Raw genomic sequence first — 18,876 nt, 5'->3', positions numbered from 1 at the left:
ACACCGATGTCAAAGGTGTGGAACATGATTCAACGCATAAAAGGCAAAGGCTCAAAATCTACTGTCCACCATTTGAAGGAGGGTGATAATTTATTGACGGAAAAAGTTGACATTGCAAATAAGCTTGGCGAAACACTTGCCAAACGTTCCTCTTCATGCAACTATGCAACGGAGTTTCAGAAACATAAGGCACAACAGAAGATAACAATTAATTTTAACTCAGACAATGGTGAAGACTACAATGAACTATTTTCACTACATGAGCTACGAACTGCCCTTGAGCAAGCTCATGATACAGCAACAGGGGCTGATAATATACACTATCAGCTCTTGAAACATTTACCTGAATCATGTTTGGGAACACTTTTGAATATATTTGATACAATATGGACAACAGGGAATTTCCCAACTTCGTGGCGTAATGCCATTGTAGTCCCTATTCCAAAACCTGGCCGGGATCATTCTGATCCATCTAATTACAGACCAATCTCTTTAACGAGTTGTGTCTGTAAAACCATGGAACGAATGGTAAACAATAGATTGATTTGGTATCTTGAAACCAATAACCTTTTAACAAATATTCAGCGTGGTTTCAGGAAGAATCGAAGTAACATTGATCACTTGGTACGCCTAGAATCCTTTGTCAAAAATGCAATAATAAATAAGCAACATGCAGTATCGATATTCTTTGATCTCGAGAAAGCGTATGATACCACCTGGAAACATGGCATTTTGAAGGATTTACATGATTTTGGGTTGAGGGGCCGTTTACCTCTTTTCACATCTCAGTTTTTGAAAGATAGGCAATTTCAAGTCCGGGTGGGCTCTACTCTGTCTGACCATTATAATCAGGATCAGGGTGTTCCGCAAGGCAGTATTTTGTCAGTCACACTTTTTAGCATAAAGATAAACAGTTTCTCCAAAGTTTTAAACGATTCAATTGATGCATCGTTATTTGTGGATGATTTTAATATTTCTTGTCGTGGTAAAAATATGCATACTATTGAACGGCAACTGCAATTGTGTTTAAACAAGATAAATAAATGGTGTCTTGAAAACGGCTATACATTTTCTACAACGAAGACTAACTGAATACAGTTTTGTAGAAAATATACACCGCATAAAGATCCTGAACTGTTTCTAAATGGATCTCCAATAAAAATTGTAAAGGAGGCCAAGTTCTTGGGATTAATTTTTGACTCACATTTAACGTTTCTACCACATATCAAATCCCTCAAAACTAAATGCCTGAAGGCACTTGACATGTTGTAAGTCGTTTCAAATTCTAAATGGGGAGGGGACCAAGCTACCCTCCTGCAAATGTATCGATCGCTGATCCGGTCAAAACTTGATTATGGATCCATTGTATACGGTGGGACCTGTAAAAGCAACCTAAAACTTATAGTTCTGTTCACCATCAAGGTCTATGACTTTCTCTTGGCTCCTTTCGAACTTCACCTGTTGACAGCCTGTACGCTGAGACTGATGACCCATCTCTTGAGCAGCGACGTATCAAATTAGCGTTACTGCATGTAACAAAATTATATTCCAGTGAGTCAAACCCTGCATATAACTGTGTTTTCAGTCCTCTGTGTGAGGATTTATACAGTATGAAATATTCCATTGTTCCGCCTCTTGGTTTAAGAATTAAACCATTCTTTCTGCTGCCGGCATTGAGCTGGAAAATATAGCTCCTTCCCGTCTTCTTTCTTCTCCTCCTTGGCAATTGGTTAGGCCCCAAGTGGACCTAACATTGACCACATTTAAAAATCAGAAACTAATGAATTACAGTATAAACAAGAATATAATCAATTGAAACATAAATATAACAACTATAAATCCTTATTTACAGATGGGTGCAAGGACGGTGGCGCAGTAGCTTGTGCCACTGTCATTGGATCCAGAACAATATCTTCTAGATTACCCGACAACAGTTCTATTTTTACAGCTGAGGCTAACGCCATATTAACAGCTCTTAAATATATTCAAAGACAACATAAACAATATATAATGTATTCCGACTCTCTTTCTTGCCCTCAGGCGATTAACAATCTTTCTTGTAAAGATCCACTTTTAATTAAAATTATTGAATTATATAATGATCTTGCTACTGGCCAGTGCGACATCGTCTTCTGTTGGTTAACCAGTCACGTTGGCATTTCTGGTAACGCAATGGCCGATCTTGCTAAGGCAGCACTGAACAAATCTGTAACAGCTCTTAAATATATTCAAAGACGTCCTTAACATAAGCAATACATCACCCTTACTGACTCTCGTACTTGTCTTCAGGCTATTTGAATCTATCAAGTAAGCATCCACTTTTGATAGAATTTACTGAATTATATAGTGGTCTTGCTACTAGCCAGTTCGACATTATCAACAAAATCGGCAAATCAGTGACACCATTTCGTTTTCCATATTCACGTTACACAGCTAGTATTAGCACCTACATCCGTGATCTCCTGCAGAAGAGGTGGGACACCAAAGTAGTTATAAATAAATTACGCGTAATAAAATCCTATATGGTTTACACCTACTTGGATTGTCAGGCCAGCTTTGACGAGCTCATTGTGCGACAATGTCGTATTGGCCAGTGCCTATAACCTCAAAGGGGATTGAAGTATTGTAAATTTATTGTCATCCTGAGCAAGCACGCAAAACATTCAAACTCAATTTAAACTTTCCACATTTTCAGTCGTAGCATATCTGTTACGTTAATACATGGCTAGGTGGGTCTAAATTGCTAAACAGCTAAGGGGATGGTGTAAATACAGCTAGGACCCATGCAGGAAGCCAATGTGCTGTAAGTCCCTAGTATGGTGTCCTACTTTAAGTTGTTGGTAATCTATAGCCCTTTTTTGTATCATAATTAAATTAGTTTTCTATGCCAGTTTTATATCAATATCTGTAATACGTAAGTATTTTTCACTGTCTATCGTTGATAGGTTTTATTCTCTAAAATGTTTTCATTTTTATTGAATTAGATTGTTTTCGAACGATATGGCTGAGATACTGCCGATCTCACGTTAAACACTCACTTACTCACTCAGCTCAAAGCGTCACAATTTCTTATTTAGATAGTTCCTGTATATTTGTTTAGATTTTCTATACGTTTTTGAAAGAAACTTGCAACTGAAGTGGCAAGGTGATTTTATAAACACAGGGAACAAATGCCAACCCCCAGTATATCCATTTGCGACTCACCCTTGAACATACATGGAAAATGTCAAGACAAGTCATCGCTCATAACACCAAACATTTACAGAAATAGCCCTTTTTGTCACTTGCGGGAAGAAACACAGGCAAGATAGCCTTATAGAAAAATCGTTAAATGTTCAGTACACGCAGTTTCATTGTTGACTCATGTTCATTTGTGTCCATCAAAATGTGGCGTGAAAATATGCATTACAGTGAATACAAAAAAGTCAAAGTTACCTTGTATATACGAGGAACATGTCAAGACAAGTGATCATTTATTTATTCTTCCGACATGGTGGGACACACTCCTGCAAATCAGTGGCCTGGATTTCCATCGAAGCAGTTGTCCCAGAGTTCTTTCCCCTAGGTCACGTAATTTCTAAACATGTGGCTTGCAGACTTATGACCCTTAGACCGTTGACAAACTGAATGTCTCATAAAATACATCATGTGTGTCTGTCTGTGTGTGTGGGCACCCGTGGCGAGCCACCTCCTCGTGGTGGGTGCTGGGTAATGCCAAGAGCTCGCCGACACCCCCGTTGTGGACCCGGGGGAATATTTGGTCCACCAACCCGTTTGCCGTGGTTTGCGGCCCTGTGTCGGTGGAGGAAGGGATCCTGGTGGTTGAGGGCATGGGAGCAGTACCATTGTTCCTATTGCTCAATACACCACTTTGGCCCTGACTTCACTTAGTCGGGTGGTTGAATGGGCCCGGTTCAACCAATCGGCTGGTCATGCCAAGCCCTGTGCATGGACTGTGTATGTGTCATTGCACAATTTTGATATTTGGAATTGTTTTGAAATTCGGTCTTGGCACTACTGTTCATTTGTAACTTTTTTATTCTGAATTATGATCGTATGAACTTTGCCTAGAGTCTTATGCCAGAAGAGATGGCTCATGGACCAATCTGTTGGATTAGTTATTCATAATTCTTCCACTAGAGTATATCATCTGAGTATCCTTGGTGCTGCAAGTCGGACACCCACTTGCATTCAGCATTGCCCTTGTGATACTCAGTGTTGGGTGGGGAGCTCAGATGATGAAATCTAACTAACTAAACATGGCTTACGAAACCCCTCAAAAACGAGCAAACGTCAACTTGATACTGATCCCATTGAAACTGACCGCAGACTGCCCAACTCAATTGATTACTCTCCACGTTTTCTTGTTGTTGAGACTATTGAAAAGACCCCTTTAAAGTTGAATCCTTTTGCCGTAGCTAAAGGTATATAAGGCATCGCTGATGATGTTAAAAACATTAGGCGATTACGTTCCGGTGCCCTTCTGGTTGAGTATGCAAAAAGACAGCAAGCCACCAATCTTATGAGTACTAAATCTTTTGTCGGTATTCCAGTTACGATCTCGGCTCACAAAACACTTAACACGAGCAAAGGAATTGTCAGGAACCGTGAACGTTTGTTTGCTGACATGTGAGAACTTGACATCGCCTCAGAGATGAAGGATCAAGGTGTCCTCTATGTCAAACGTTTTACAACCCTTAGAAATGATGCTACTGTAAACATAAATACATATCTGTTCTCTTTCTCTTCTCCAAATGTTCCAAAATCACTGAAAGCAGGATACTCAGAAACATCAGCGTGGAAATGTACATTCCAAACCCTCTTCGATGCTTCAAATGCCAAAAGTTCGGCCATGGTTAATAACTGCACATTGTCTGTTGTTTGTGCTCACTGTGGTGAAAAGACACATACAACAGAAGATTGTGACAGTAACGTTAAGAAATGTACGAACTGCACTGGTGCCCAGTCATCGTTTTCCAAAGAATGTCCAGTCTGGAAGTATCACATGGAGATCAACGAACTAAATTTCACCCGAAACGTTAGTTTTGCAGATGCCAAAAAACTGATCCAAAGTTCTGAACCTAAAGAAAGCTATGCTTCCATTACTAAAACATCGTCGGAAGCAAGTACAAAATCAACCGCAAGCTGTCAAACTGACTTGACTTGGATAACATCAGAAGCTCCTCTGATTTTTTCACCTGCAATATCTACTCAAACACCAGAGTCACTTTCGTCTCAAATCCAATCAGTAGCATCCTCTGATCATGAGTCTTCTCAATTAACTCCAAAATCTTTAGAAACTGTTAAAACTAAACCTAAAAGGCCAGATCGTATGACAAAACTAAGTGGCAGAGCCCCGAAAGGGTCACAAAACAAAATACAATTGTTTAACAAATATGGGTCTCTCGAGGACATGGGCATTTCTGAAAACGTCCATTCTAGGGCACATAGCTTGTCGCCCTCCAAAAGAGTGCGGGGTAGATCCCCAATAAATCCCCCCAAAAGATAGTTTATTCCAATAATATTGTACAGGGGAACTGCAGAGGATGGAGGACTAATTTACATGAATTACAGCTATTAGTCCAATATATTACACCTTCAGCGTTATGTCTCCAAGAGACATATTTAAAACAAACAGATACATTTGACCTTCGTCATTTTAATGCATATCATTCTTTGTCACCTCCGGGTGATACAGCCACTGGCGGATCATCCATTCTAGTCAGAAAAACGTTATTCAAAGCCCTGTTCCACTTATTACTAATATGCAGGGTGTTGCAGTGAGAATTACTTTACATGTAGCGTTTACACTATGCTCTCTTTATATTTCACCGTCTTCGGTGTTTGCCAAAACAAATCTTCAAACTCTATATGACCAACTCCCGAAGCCCTGTATTGTAATGGGAGATTTAAATGGCCACAACCCACTTTGGGGTAGTGTACCTATAAACGCTAAAGGTAAATTGTTGGAGGACTTTTGTTCTGACAACGATTTATGTATTTATAATGATGGTTTCAACACATATTTACACCCTGGAACAGGGACCTATTCTGCTCTTGACTTGTCATTGACAAATTCAGAACTACTAACTGAATTTGAATGGTCAGTCCACGATGACCTCTGTGGAAGTGACCATTTTCCTACTGTATTAAAAGCTCTAACTTCATCTGATGTTCCTCCATCATCAAGACGAACTTTTAAAAAGGCCAACTGGGCTTTATATGAAACACTGTGTGCTGAAAAACGTAAACCTGAACGTTTTATTGACGTTCCCGATGCTATTAAATGCTTTTCTGATGACCTGAATTCCATAGCTGATGAGTGTATACCAGAATTCCATAGCTGATGAGTGTATACCAAAGTAGTCTGCAGTTCCACACATAAGAAAACCATGGTTCAACGATGAGTGCAAACAAGCTAGGAAGGCAAGGAAAAAAGCAGAACATTACTTCAATAAATTTAAAATTTTAAATGCTAAAGCACGGCGTACTTTTAAACAGAACAAACGCCAATCTTGGCAAAATTATGTATCCAAAATAAATTCTCGGACACCCATGTCCAAGGTATGGAACATGGTCCAAAACATTAAAGGCAAAGGTACTAAATCTAGTGTCCATCATCTTAAACATGGAGATCAGTTACTTACTGATAAATCAGATATCGCAAATGAACTGGGCGAAACTCTCGCTAGACACTCTTCCTCTTCTAATTATTTACCTAAATTCCAGCAGTATCAAAAACAACAAGAAAAGAAAACTATTAATTTCAACTAAGATAATGGCGAAGATTATAATGAAACTTTTTCTATTCATGAGCTCCATACTGCTCTTGATCAGGTTCACGATACTGCTACAGGAGCTGATAACATACATTATCAACTCCTGAAGCACTTACCAGAATCCTGCCTAGTAACTCTTCTAAATATTTTTGATGAGATTTGGACATCGGGTAACTTTCCTCCCTCATGGCGTGACGCCATAGTAGTACCCATACCTAAACCTGGACGTGATCATACGGATCCGTCCAATTATCGACCTATTTCACTAACATGCTGTGTTTGCAAGACCATGGAGCGCGTGATAAATAATCGACTTGTTTGGTACTTGGAAACAAATAACCTTATCGCAGACATACAATGTGGTTTCCGAAAAAACAGAAGTACAGTCGATCACTTAGTGCGTTTAGAATCATGAGAGATTTACATGATTTTGGTTTGTGAGGTCGTTTGCCTCAATTCATAGCCAATTTTTGAAATAACAGGCAATTTCAAGTCCGTGTGGGTTCTACCCTGTCTGATCATTACAATCAGGATCAGGGTGTTCCACAAGGCAGTATTTTGTCAGTCACTCTTTTTAGCATCGAGATCAACAGTCTATCTAAAGTTTTAAACGATTTAAGAGATGGATCTTTATTTGTGGATGATTTTAATATTTCTTGTCGTGGTAAAATTATGCATACCATTGAACGGCAATTGCAGCTGTGTTTAAACAAAATAGATAAATGGTGTCTTGAAAACGGCTTCAAATTTTCTAAATCAAAAACCAATTGTATACACGTCTGTCGTAAATACAAACCCCATAAAGATCCAGAACTATATCTCAGTGGTACCCCAATCAAAGTGGTCAAGGAGGCCAAGGTTGTTTCAAATTCAAAATGGGGAGGGGATCAAACTACCCTCCTCCATCTGTATAGATCACTGATCCGATCTAAACTTGATTACGGTTCCATCGTATATGGTGGAGCTTGTCAAAGCAGCCTAAAACTACTTGGTCCTGTGCACCACCAAGGCCTAAGACTTTGTCTCGGTTCTTTTAGAACCTCTCCTATCGACAGTCTATACGTCGTAGCTGATGAGCCTTCTCTCACCTTACATCGTATCAAACTTTCTTTACAATACATCACAAAATTAGCTTCTAATGAGTCTAATCCCGCATTTAATCGTGTCTTTAATCCTCTCTATGAGGATTTGTATAACAAAATGTCTTCCCTTGTTCCGCCTCTTGGGCTCAGAATTAAGCCATTTCTTGCTGCTTCTAGCATTGAGCTGGAAAATATAGCTCCTTCTCGTCTTCTCCTTGGCAGTTGGTCAGGCCCGAAGTGGACCTAACATTGACCACATTTAAAAAATCAGAAACTAATGAATTACAATATAAACAAGAATATAATCAGCTGAAACTTAAATATAGCAATTATAAATCCTTATTTACAGATGGGTCCAAGGACGGTGGTGCAGTGGCCTGTGCTACTGTCATTGGATCGAGAACAATATCTTCTAGACTACCAGATACCAGTTCTTTTTTTACAGCAGAAGCTAACGCCATACTAACGCTCTTAGATATATTAAAAGACACCCTAAACGTAAACAATATATAATCTATTCAGACTCTCTTTCTTGCCTTCAGGCTATTAAAACTATTTCTTGCAAACGTCCACTTTTAATTGAAATTATTGAATTGTATAATAATCTTGCTACTGGCCAATATGACATCGTCTTCTGTTCGTTACCCAGCCATGTGGGAATCTCTGGTAACACACTGGCTGATCTTGCTGCTAAAGCAGCACTCCATAAATCTGTGACACCACTTCTTATTCCTTACAGTGATTACAGGGCCACCATTAGATCTTATATCCTTGAACTGATGCAAAAGAAGTGGGACACCCAAGTGGGTATCAATAAATTATATGAGATAAAACCTTACATTGGTTATACCCACTTGGGCTGTCAGTCCAGATTTGAAGAGGTCATACTACGACGATGTCGTGTTGGTCATACGAGGTATACACATGCATACCTGTTGAAAGGTGAAGATCCTCCATTTTGCATCCCTTGTGATGAGAGAACCACGGTCAAGCATGAATTCTCTATCGTAAGGGATAAATATTTCAGTGTCAAAACTATGAAGGACCTTTTTACCACTGTTAGTTGTCATTTAATCATTGGCTTTTTAAAGGAAATCGATTTCATGGTTTAATTAATTAGCAATATGTTTCTGTAGATAGATATATTTCAATGATTGGTAGTTTAGATTAGTAACTTGAATTGTTAGTGGCTGTACCCTCAAAGGGGGTTGAAGCATTGTAAAATTATTGTCCTCCTGAGAGGGTACGTAAGTCCAAAAACATTCGTAGTAAATTTAAGTCTACCAGGTTTTTAATCGTAGTATTCATGTTATTTTAAGTTTGGCTAGCATTTCATACAATCTCCAGCGGCTGAGGGGATGATGTAAATCCAGCTAGGGTCCATGCAGGTAGCAAAAGTACTGTAAGTCCCCATGGTCCCTAGTATGGTGATCTACATCAGTTGTTGGAGACCTATAGCCTGTTTTTATATTGTTTTGTCCAGATAGTGATATTAGTTTTAACTTTCTACACTAGTTTTAAATTGTAACTGTGATATTCTAGTTGTTTTACTGTCCTTTGACGACAGGCTTATTTATGAAATACATATCTTACATTTTAGTATTAAATATTCTCGTCACGATATGGCTGAAACATTGCTGATGTGACGTTAAATAGTAACTCACTCACTCTGATTGGCACTAGGCAGTACACTAATTTACGCATTCCAAGCCTGTTTTCAAAGGCTAAAGGTCAGTAATGTGAAAATTCAATATGCTCAGATTGACACTTGGCAGCCACACTTCCCCCGACTTCGCAACACTAGAGAAGGTACTCACTCAGTTTTTAAACGACTGTTCCGTTTCCAGAGTGTAAATTCCCATGTGTCCAATATATATTTCACTAGGTATCCAAGTTGACTGACGTGTGTGCCTCGCTGACGCGTGTTTTGTTTACATGCTTATGACCTACTGACCCCGTACTATTTTTTTCCTTTCGCTTAAATATGACCGAAGCGGATGTCAGAGAAAACAACCTCTCATTGCCAGTCCAGATTCACTTCGTTAGTAAATCTGTGCTTCTGAAATACTCTAACTGCCTTCTCCTGCCTGTACGCAACAATGATAGCATCTTTCATCATATATGTATGGAAAGATCTGAAACTAACCTATCTTACTTCATAATGAATTACCTCATGATTTCGATGAATATTACGTTGACGAAGACAAATGAATACGTTGGTGAAGACGAAGGCATAGTTTAGTTCGAACTTCTTTAGTTGGTTTCACAAGACATGACAAACGAGTATACACGAATGAGGTGAGCGGACTTCCAGCTCAACCCCAGGGCCTTTCCTGCGAGCGGCATAATCCTGCTCGCGGTCGTCCATACAATGACTGTCGGTATGCCTGTCTCCACACTCACACCTCACGTCTCACGTCCAGTATAGATGTGAGCATACATATATATATATTTAACAACAATAGACAGGCAAAGATTCAACAATGGACAGATAGAGACACTAATAGCACTTCCTTCTAAAGATGATGTGATGACAGACACAGCCAAGGGGGATGACCAATAAAGGCCATAAATGTCATATATAGTAATTAATAGAAGTGAGAAAGAGGAACAAGGTAGCTGACAAAACAATGTACTCTGCGGTAGTGATAAAGATTAAGATTGTAGACTGACTAATAAGAACTAAATATCATATAGCCTGGCTACATAGTTTTTGGTCTGTAGAAATACTACTATTTGGACATGGCTGTCCTAAAGTAGACACTATCACAATACTATGAGAAGTGGGCTACAAACTAACATAACATAAATGTGGGCACGAGCAATAAATACTGCGGTCGTAACACAATTTGCCGAGCGCACTAATCACTGGTAACAACGGCCGCCATTTTCAAAGCAAATGTAGCTACACCGTTACACACCAGCATACAAAGAATCAGATGGAATTACAAGATTGTATAGTGCAGATACAAAGTAAAGTGGGAAAAGATATTGACTTTATTTATATATTTGTGTTAGAATTTGAACAATCAATTTAATGCTACAAAAAATAAGAGCGAGTTCTAAAAACAAAATATGAGTTTTTTTATTAGTATTACAATAATTTGATCATATACGCTACGAATGCACAATGCCATTCAGTGAACTTTCAGTTATAAAACTTATAACAATTTGGCGAGTACAAATGCTGCGGTTTGGGTTAAACGCCGTTAAAAGCATGTATATGACATTGTTTCGATCACGTTTTACATGATACCCATCTCATGAATACAGGTTTCAGTTGCTCTCCCACTTTGATGATAATAAACAAACCCGTTTAAATTGAAAAGGTGACCGAGGGAGACGAGAGATTCAGACCTGAGGAAATCTAGACGTGCCTTATTTAAAGCTTTAGCATATGGGGCTTGAGAGTAGGGAAGGTAATGTGGTTCGGGGATTGTGAGACCGAGAACCTGAGGAAATCTACATTTGCCTCATTTAGTGCTTTAGCATTAGAGGAGGGTAGGGGGTAGGTAGTAGGGAAAATAATGTGGTTCAAGGACTGTGAGTGAGATTACATGGGGAAATCTAGATTTGTCTCTTCTCGGGTTGTAGCATTACAGAGGGAGCTGGACAGTAAGGATAAGAATGCGGTTTACTGACTGTGAGAAAAACTATAGCTCTCGAGACACCCATGTTTTCTGTCAGATCCGACGTGAATCAGTAGGTCTGTTCTTTGTTCGTGGATTCCGTTAACAACACGCAATCCCAGTACACTTCAGAAATATTTGCTGCTTGAAAACAATGTAAGAATCTATACCAAAACGTCGCAATTGTCAGCATAAAGTCCTGTCACCTCTAGCTGCTGATCTAGACTTGGGGTTCTGGTCGCCGCCATGAGCGGGAATATTTCTAAGAACAACTTTAAAAAACAATTATATTCTCAAAATCTCTCAATCCAATCTCTCTCGCTCTCTATTTATCCCTTATGATGGGCCTCTTCATGTGTATAACCACTATATAGACATCACGTGTATATTCATTCTCCTTGTGCATACTGTTGTGTTTTATTTGCTTAGTAACTGTGTTAACATCTACATCGCAACATTGCATCAAATGCACTGAAGGTGTCTGTCCACAAAAGCGATCCTATGTATCATAACAGCTTCTGAATGCCTCTTCAGAAATAGTTTGCGAGGCACAGACATTCGTTACTGGATAAGTGGAATTAGACATTTGGAAATACATGTAATAAAAACAATATATTTTGGACACAAAACTGAAAAAAGCCATAGACAATGAAAGAATAGATTGTTAATCATCCCGCACATTATGGCAGCTTCCTAGATCTGGACACCAGGTTGCTTCATCAGGTGGACGGTGAAGAATTGATCTATCAGGGATCATCTCACGTGCACCAGTATTAGCATGAAAAGCTTTATTTGACCCGGGCTATTATAGCATTGGTCAGCAAGTCGGACATACCAGTTACGGTTGAAACTCGGCAGCTGGGCAGCGTCCTGCCAAAAGCAAAGTTGTACTTCTTTTGATTACTACTTAACCTACAGCATCGCTACAGTCAGCTACAGAAAGGGCAATAAACAAGCTAAGTGTATTTACCTAAAGATATGGTCAGAATTATCTGTACCTGACAAGTGAACGGCAAGTTGACACAGAAGTCCTAAGTATGCAGCAATCAAATCCTGCAAACAGACCAGGATAGAAAGTGATATCATATGAACACAAATCCGTGTGTTACATAGCAGCGCGTTAGTTCACAAGCAGTACAGTAGGATTATTTATGCCTGTTAACCTAGCCCAAGTTGTGTAAAACTCTCCACATTGGCCATGACCTGAACGATGTCCACCTACCTGACACAACCGGATACTTGATACCAGATCGTGTCTGGTTCCTAAACGTCAGGAATTTCCGAAACGTAAGCTAGGGTTGAGACTTTCGCTAGTAACTAGCCCTTATCGTGTACGTCTTCTTTGCGTGACAAACTTAGACGTTGGAATGTCAGATGAGGACAAATTTTACAGATGAGCAATCTCTTTACTTAGGGCCAATGCAACGTTTCAATACGGCCTATTGTATCGTTGTCAAGCAAGTATGGTTGCATGAATCATTATTGAAATGTCACATCATCCGTAGGAAAGAAGTTGCTTCAGACATAATGTCTGCCCTTATCTAATCGTGATCGGCATTATGTACCTTTAGAGGCTGGCGAAACATCAGTCTGAGCATTTCATGTTGATAATACACCAATACAGTCATTTCTCCCCGCAATATTTATTTCAAACTACAACTAAGTTGAATAACCCGAGAATATGGGTATCTCGATCGAACTCTGGAGATCTAGAATAAGAACTTTTTATCACCGATCCAAGCTCAGTTCGTTCCGAAGTGACAGTCATAACAGTTACTGAACGGAACTTATTTCAATTCAGGCCAGCGGCATATGAGGTTACAAGTATGTAATATTTAAATATATTAACATAATTATCTGCAATATATGTGCACTTGAATATTTCCTATATATATAGGAATACGTAATGTGTGCTACTTGTATAGATATACGTGTGGGTTTACATAAAGATAATAGAAATATTTAGATGGATCGTCTTGATAACATTAGTAACAGTATTACAGGATAAAGCGAGATTTCTAAGAATTTCTTACTGTTGTTGAATAACATATATATTGTAAAAACATTTGGTATGGTATTACGAAATTTGCAGATAATAATAACATTTACAATGGTACATCATCATCATTACAATATTCAGCAATCCCTCATGATTTTCTGCATTTCGCTTATTACAGGATATGTCCCAAATAATCATTAATGGTTTAAGGATTAGCATGAACATTGAACATTGCTTTGCCTACCTTACATATACATGTTGGCCTTCAGGGAAGCACCCAACCACACACCTACCAGACTATGGTCACCATGGAAAGACACAAGTTACCGTATTGTTAGTGTGACGTTTGTGATCTTCTGTATTGTGATTTTAAGATTTACACTCAGGATATTGCGATTAGTTCTCACATGAGATATATATGGAGGATTTCGTATGTTCCATTTAACGGCGAAAAGGTAAACACTACCCTTACTCTGATCTACTGAAGTCCTGTTTTGGTATCATCTAGTTATATCGAACGTAACCCAGGACCTGTTGACAGTGTTGTTTCACTGTGTGAAGAAATACTATCGGCATTTAAAACAAGGAAACAGGACATTACCCCGGAGATTAGAGATCTGAAGGTAACTCTTTGGAAGATGAGCAACATGCTAGAAAACTTAATTGAGTGAGTGAGTGAATGAGTTTAGTTTTATGTTGCACTCAGCAATATTACAGCTATATGGCGGTGGTCTGTAAATAATCGAGTCTGGACCAGACAATCCAGTGGTCAACAACATGAGCATCGATCTGCGTAATTGGGAACCGATGACTTATGCCAACCAAGTCAGCAAGCCTGACCACCCGATCCCGTTAGTCGCCTCTTACGGCAAACATAGTCACCTTTTATGGCAAGCATGGGTTGCTGAAGGCCTATTCTACCACGGGACCTTCACGGGTTCGAAAATTTAAGCTCTGAGCTGGCAGGTTTGAGGCGTGGACAGTACATTCTACATGCTGATGCTGACGAAGTTGCAGATAGGCTAGATAATGTGACAAAGCAAACATGGCTAGTGACAAACTTGACAGTATGGGAAATGTGCTGGAGAAGCTAGAACACTATAGTTTGGCATGAAACGCATGTGGACCCGTTTTTTCATAAATAACTCTGCACCCAGTGATCCAATCGATATCAACCTTTACAAATGGATGTTCTGTCAGACAACTTAATTACATTGTAAATCACCGATTTTATGCATGTGTATGAAAGAATCTGTCTAAGTATCTGTCAACAAAATAAACATCAGAACGCAGACTTTTTGAGGAGGGAGGGAGCCAATGACCTTTAACAGCGGGAGTGCAGGGTCAGAAAAGTAAATGTACATGCAGTTCATGATGGTTATCTGTTCACAGCACAGTGATAGACCGATTAGATCATTCACATTGACATCTAGCTGTCACCATGAAAGCTTATTCTGATGATGCTAGATGTTTATTTAGAAAGGTGCTTAATTTTGTTTACAAGAGAGAGCAAACGTAGCACAGAGATATATAAGGTGTCAGATTGCATGAAAAAAACAACATCAGGATTACTTTTTTCAGATTTTCATATCAATAATAGCCCAATTCTTTTATATGGAGCTGACATATGTGGCGTTGATAAATTCAACAAAGTTGAAGTAGCACATATGTTTTGCTGTAAACGATTTTTGAATGTGGAAAGCTCGCCTTCGAACCATGTACTTAGGGGATAATGTTCCCGTTATCCCATGTATATGTGCATATATAAAAAGTTGTTTAATACTGATGTAAAATATGTAAAATAACCAACTTTTCACAAGAAATATTATAATATGTTACGTGAGGAATCTGTAAATGGTGAAACAAACTGGGCATAAGAAATTCAGAATATTCTTTACTTTTTTGGATTTTGATTTAAGTGGGTACAACCATCAAAATTTCTGTAATGTCCATCAATTTATATCGGAATGAATTTTTAGACTAAGAGCAAGTTATGAATGATGTCACCAATCGCTTGTAATTAGTCCGAAATATTCACGTTATTCTGGTTTTAAAATCTTATTTTATAATGAATTTTACATCAAAGATTTATCAGTTTTCAAATTGCAGCCAGTTGGCCCTTGCCATCTTAACTTCGATGTTCTTCACACCGTCTCCAAATTGAAGCAGGTCGATATATTAACCGACCCACATCGAATAGATTATGTTTTGTATGTGAAGATAATTATATTGAAAATGTGGTTAATTTTATTCGAGTATGTAAATATTGTGAAAATCTGACAGGTTTGTACTTTCCAAATAAATTCTGTTCCAATCCCACTATTCATACGTTTAAAATGCTCATGTCAAATGACAATTCAGAAATTGTTAAACGAAACCCCAAACTAACTAACTATTTATATACACAAAGCAATGAAACCCAGAAAGTCACTCCTGTTCCAATAATATCAGATTTCCTTTTGTACATTCTATAAATGAACTTATTATCACTAAAACTATATGTGCACATACGTACCGCTCTGTAATCCTGAAATGTAGCCAGGGCCGACGGTTTCCACTACAAACCAAAGAGTGATCTAAGGGTCTTGATCCACTATTTGTTTCCCTTCCGTGCAGTGTATTCCACCAGGCAACGTATGTGCATCAGCACATTCTTGTCATTCAGCACCTATTCAACATTACCGTCCACTGTCACGGCGAATTAACACCGACAAGAACCATAGCGCAACAAAGGATGTTTGTGACGGTGAGTGATTTTGTAAAGGGACGACAAAGTGCCATACGTACAAAGAAGTGCAAGTGTTCACCTGCCTAAAGTCGAATGGGGGGGGGGGGGTTGGGGGTTGACACAGCGTGCATGCGTCTCAGTCTCGAGCTAACACATCCTCAGCGACGTTGTCGAAAAAAGAATAGGGGGAATTTTCCTGGAACATACATCATGTACATACTGATGGCTGGGGTTGACTGAATACTGTTCAATGCAAAGGACTGAGTAAAGATTGTTTCCTGCCGTTTTAGTGTTATTCAAGTATCAGTATCATTGCTAGTGGACACCAGAAATGGGCTTCACACATGGAGAATTGAGCTGGGCGTACGGCGTGACGAACAAGATACTAGGCTATTATAGATTTTTTTGTCACAATTTCTGACATGTTGTGTCACCACATACCAACCTTTCGGGGAAAAAGGTAAAACTCCAGTGGGATAGCAGTTGTCCGACTGCATTTGAGAAAGTCAAAGCCATATTCCTGAATTCTCCAGTATTGCAGGCAGCAATTTTGAGAAAGTATTTGACCCGTCAAGGTCCCGGGGTAGAATAGGCCTTCAACAACCCATGCTTGCCATAAAAGGCGACTATGCTTGTCGTAAGAGGCGACTAACGGGACACGTTGACACGTCATCGGTTCCCAATTGTGCAGATCGATGCTCATGTTGTTGGTCACTGGATTGTCTGGTCCAGACTCGATTATTTACACACCGCCGCCATATAGCTGGAATATTGCTGAGTGCGGCGTAAAACTAAACTCACTCACTCACTGAGAAAGTATTTAAGTTAGAAATTGATGGGCGTATATATATACAGTCATTGCCCGAAAGTTCGGGCATTTACGGCAATCGTCAACACTGGAGAATGCCCTCAAATAAGTCTCCCGGAAGTAAACACATGGAAAACTAGGAGCAGATAAATTCCGGAAAACCAGAATCCTAAAACGGTTGACCATCTATTAAAATGAGATGTGACCCATCATAATTATTATTCAAAACACGAAATGTTGTGACCCAATAATAATTATTACTGAATTAACAACAAAAATATACAGAATATACATACTCGTAACACTAGTATGGGTCACAGTTCGTATCGTATATGTCTAATAGCAATAATTGTATTTTAAGCGGCTGGCGTTTTTGTTAGCGCTTCAGTTACCTGCACTTGGCAATTTATTGTTTACCTCCTGTTCATGAACTGAATACTGATACAGCCTCGTTTTCGCGAATCGTTCTGACACTGTGTCAGAATACATAACGGCTGGTTGAAGGACATACACAGACTTACACTCGGAAGTATACAATGTCTGTCAAAACATTTGACCCTACATTCAAGGTTGACACTCGTGTCGGACTGCTCACTGTGGAAACAACTTTCATTTAGTATTTCTGCTCTCACTTTAAAATGCTAAGATTCTGGTGAGGTAATATTTGTGAACCAATACCTTAGACTTGTGACTCAATTGCATTGTACTAGAAATCTTTATTGTGATTCATTATAACTTGCCCATTGTTTGCTTAATGTGTTATTGGATATTATGGACTTTCTACATTTTGCCGGTTCAAAGGGGATTTCTCATACCCTTTGTCACGGCAATTTATTCACAATAACAACAGAGACGTTGGAGGCTGATATTCCTAATACTTTTCCTTCTTGCGCAGTGACTCGAAAGGCATCTTTGGAAAGATTATTTTGTTGAATGATTCCATATATGATTTATGGACGGTTCTTTTTTTTTAGGTAGAGGTTGGTGATCTATCTCCTCACATCTTCTTGACAAGCCATATAGTTTGTCAGGTTGTGATCGCATTCATTCTCGAGAGCAGCATTGTATGGAAAAGGGTGAGGACGCTAAGTAGCAGAAATTGGTTAGTAAGGCTGTTTCTTATGTGAAGGTTAGCAATGTTTGTTATTACTTCAAGGACTGTGTGCTGATGAGGTCGCCGGACGTTCCCGTGAATGACGAATAGAAATTGTACCACCAAAATGATACCAAAAATAATTCAAAATTATGTACTTCCTTGGCACATGGAAGTCTTATGACAGGTCATTGGGGGTGTAAAACCAACCTGTGAATAAAGTTTGGCACACTTCCTTTGACCCGCTTTTTCTAGCAACGTTGCCCGAGTGTTAACTCTGCACCAGTGTCGCCTAAATTTGAACGTTTACATGCTGAGCAGTTGCAGACGTTCAACTTTACTGCCATTAAGATGCCAACATGCATGGACTTGGATATGCTATACCACAATTACAGCGATGCATTCGTATTTTTTCTTCAAACATAGACATGTTTCATCTCTGAGATATGTGGACATCGGTATGGCAGTCAACACACAAGCAAAGGCCACTGTCACTTACCCGAAGGGGTCCTGGGCTGGTGAACTTCAGACTGAAGGTCCTGGCCTTTGGGACCGTTATCCGGCGCATCAGCTTGATGTCCCTCTGCAGTCTGTGCGTACCTAAGCAAACAAACAACTCATATTGTCAAGGATACTTGCAGTGTACATAAAGTATTTCCCCAAATCTTCTCTTTGTGAGGCAGCTCAAACCGTCATGGTAGATGTGTTGGTTCACGGTGCAATCTGATGGACTAATTATTTATAGTTCTTCTGTTGGA

General features: G+C 39.2%; 1 protein-coding gene across 1 annotated transcript in view; it reads right to left on the bottom strand.

The window, feature by feature from the left end:
- LOC137255830 (sodium- and chloride-dependent GABA transporter 3-like) overlaps positions 1-12,731 on the bottom strand; it is a 37,715-nt gene extending 24,984 nt beyond the window's left edge. Inside the window, exons 1-2 of the mRNA XM_067793398.1 lie at positions 12,713-12,731; positions 12,489-12,543 (exon numbers count right to left, since the gene is read on the bottom strand). The gene's annotated coding sequence lies outside the window, so the exon portion shown is untranslated. The remainder of the gene's footprint in view (positions 1-12,488; positions 12,544-12,712) is intronic.
- Between the last annotated feature and the right edge of the window lie 6,145 nt (positions 12,732-18,876).

Source organism: Haliotis asinina, chromosome 11 (assembly GCF_037392515.1).
Source record: "Haliotis asinina isolate JCU_RB_2024 chromosome 11, JCU_Hal_asi_v2, whole genome shotgun sequence".
Lineage (NCBI taxonomy): Eukaryota > Metazoa > Mollusca > Gastropoda > Lepetellida > Haliotidae > Haliotis > Haliotis asinina.
The sequence above is the reverse complement of the archived record's forward strand: the minus strand, read 5'-3'. Positions and strand labels throughout refer to the sequence as shown.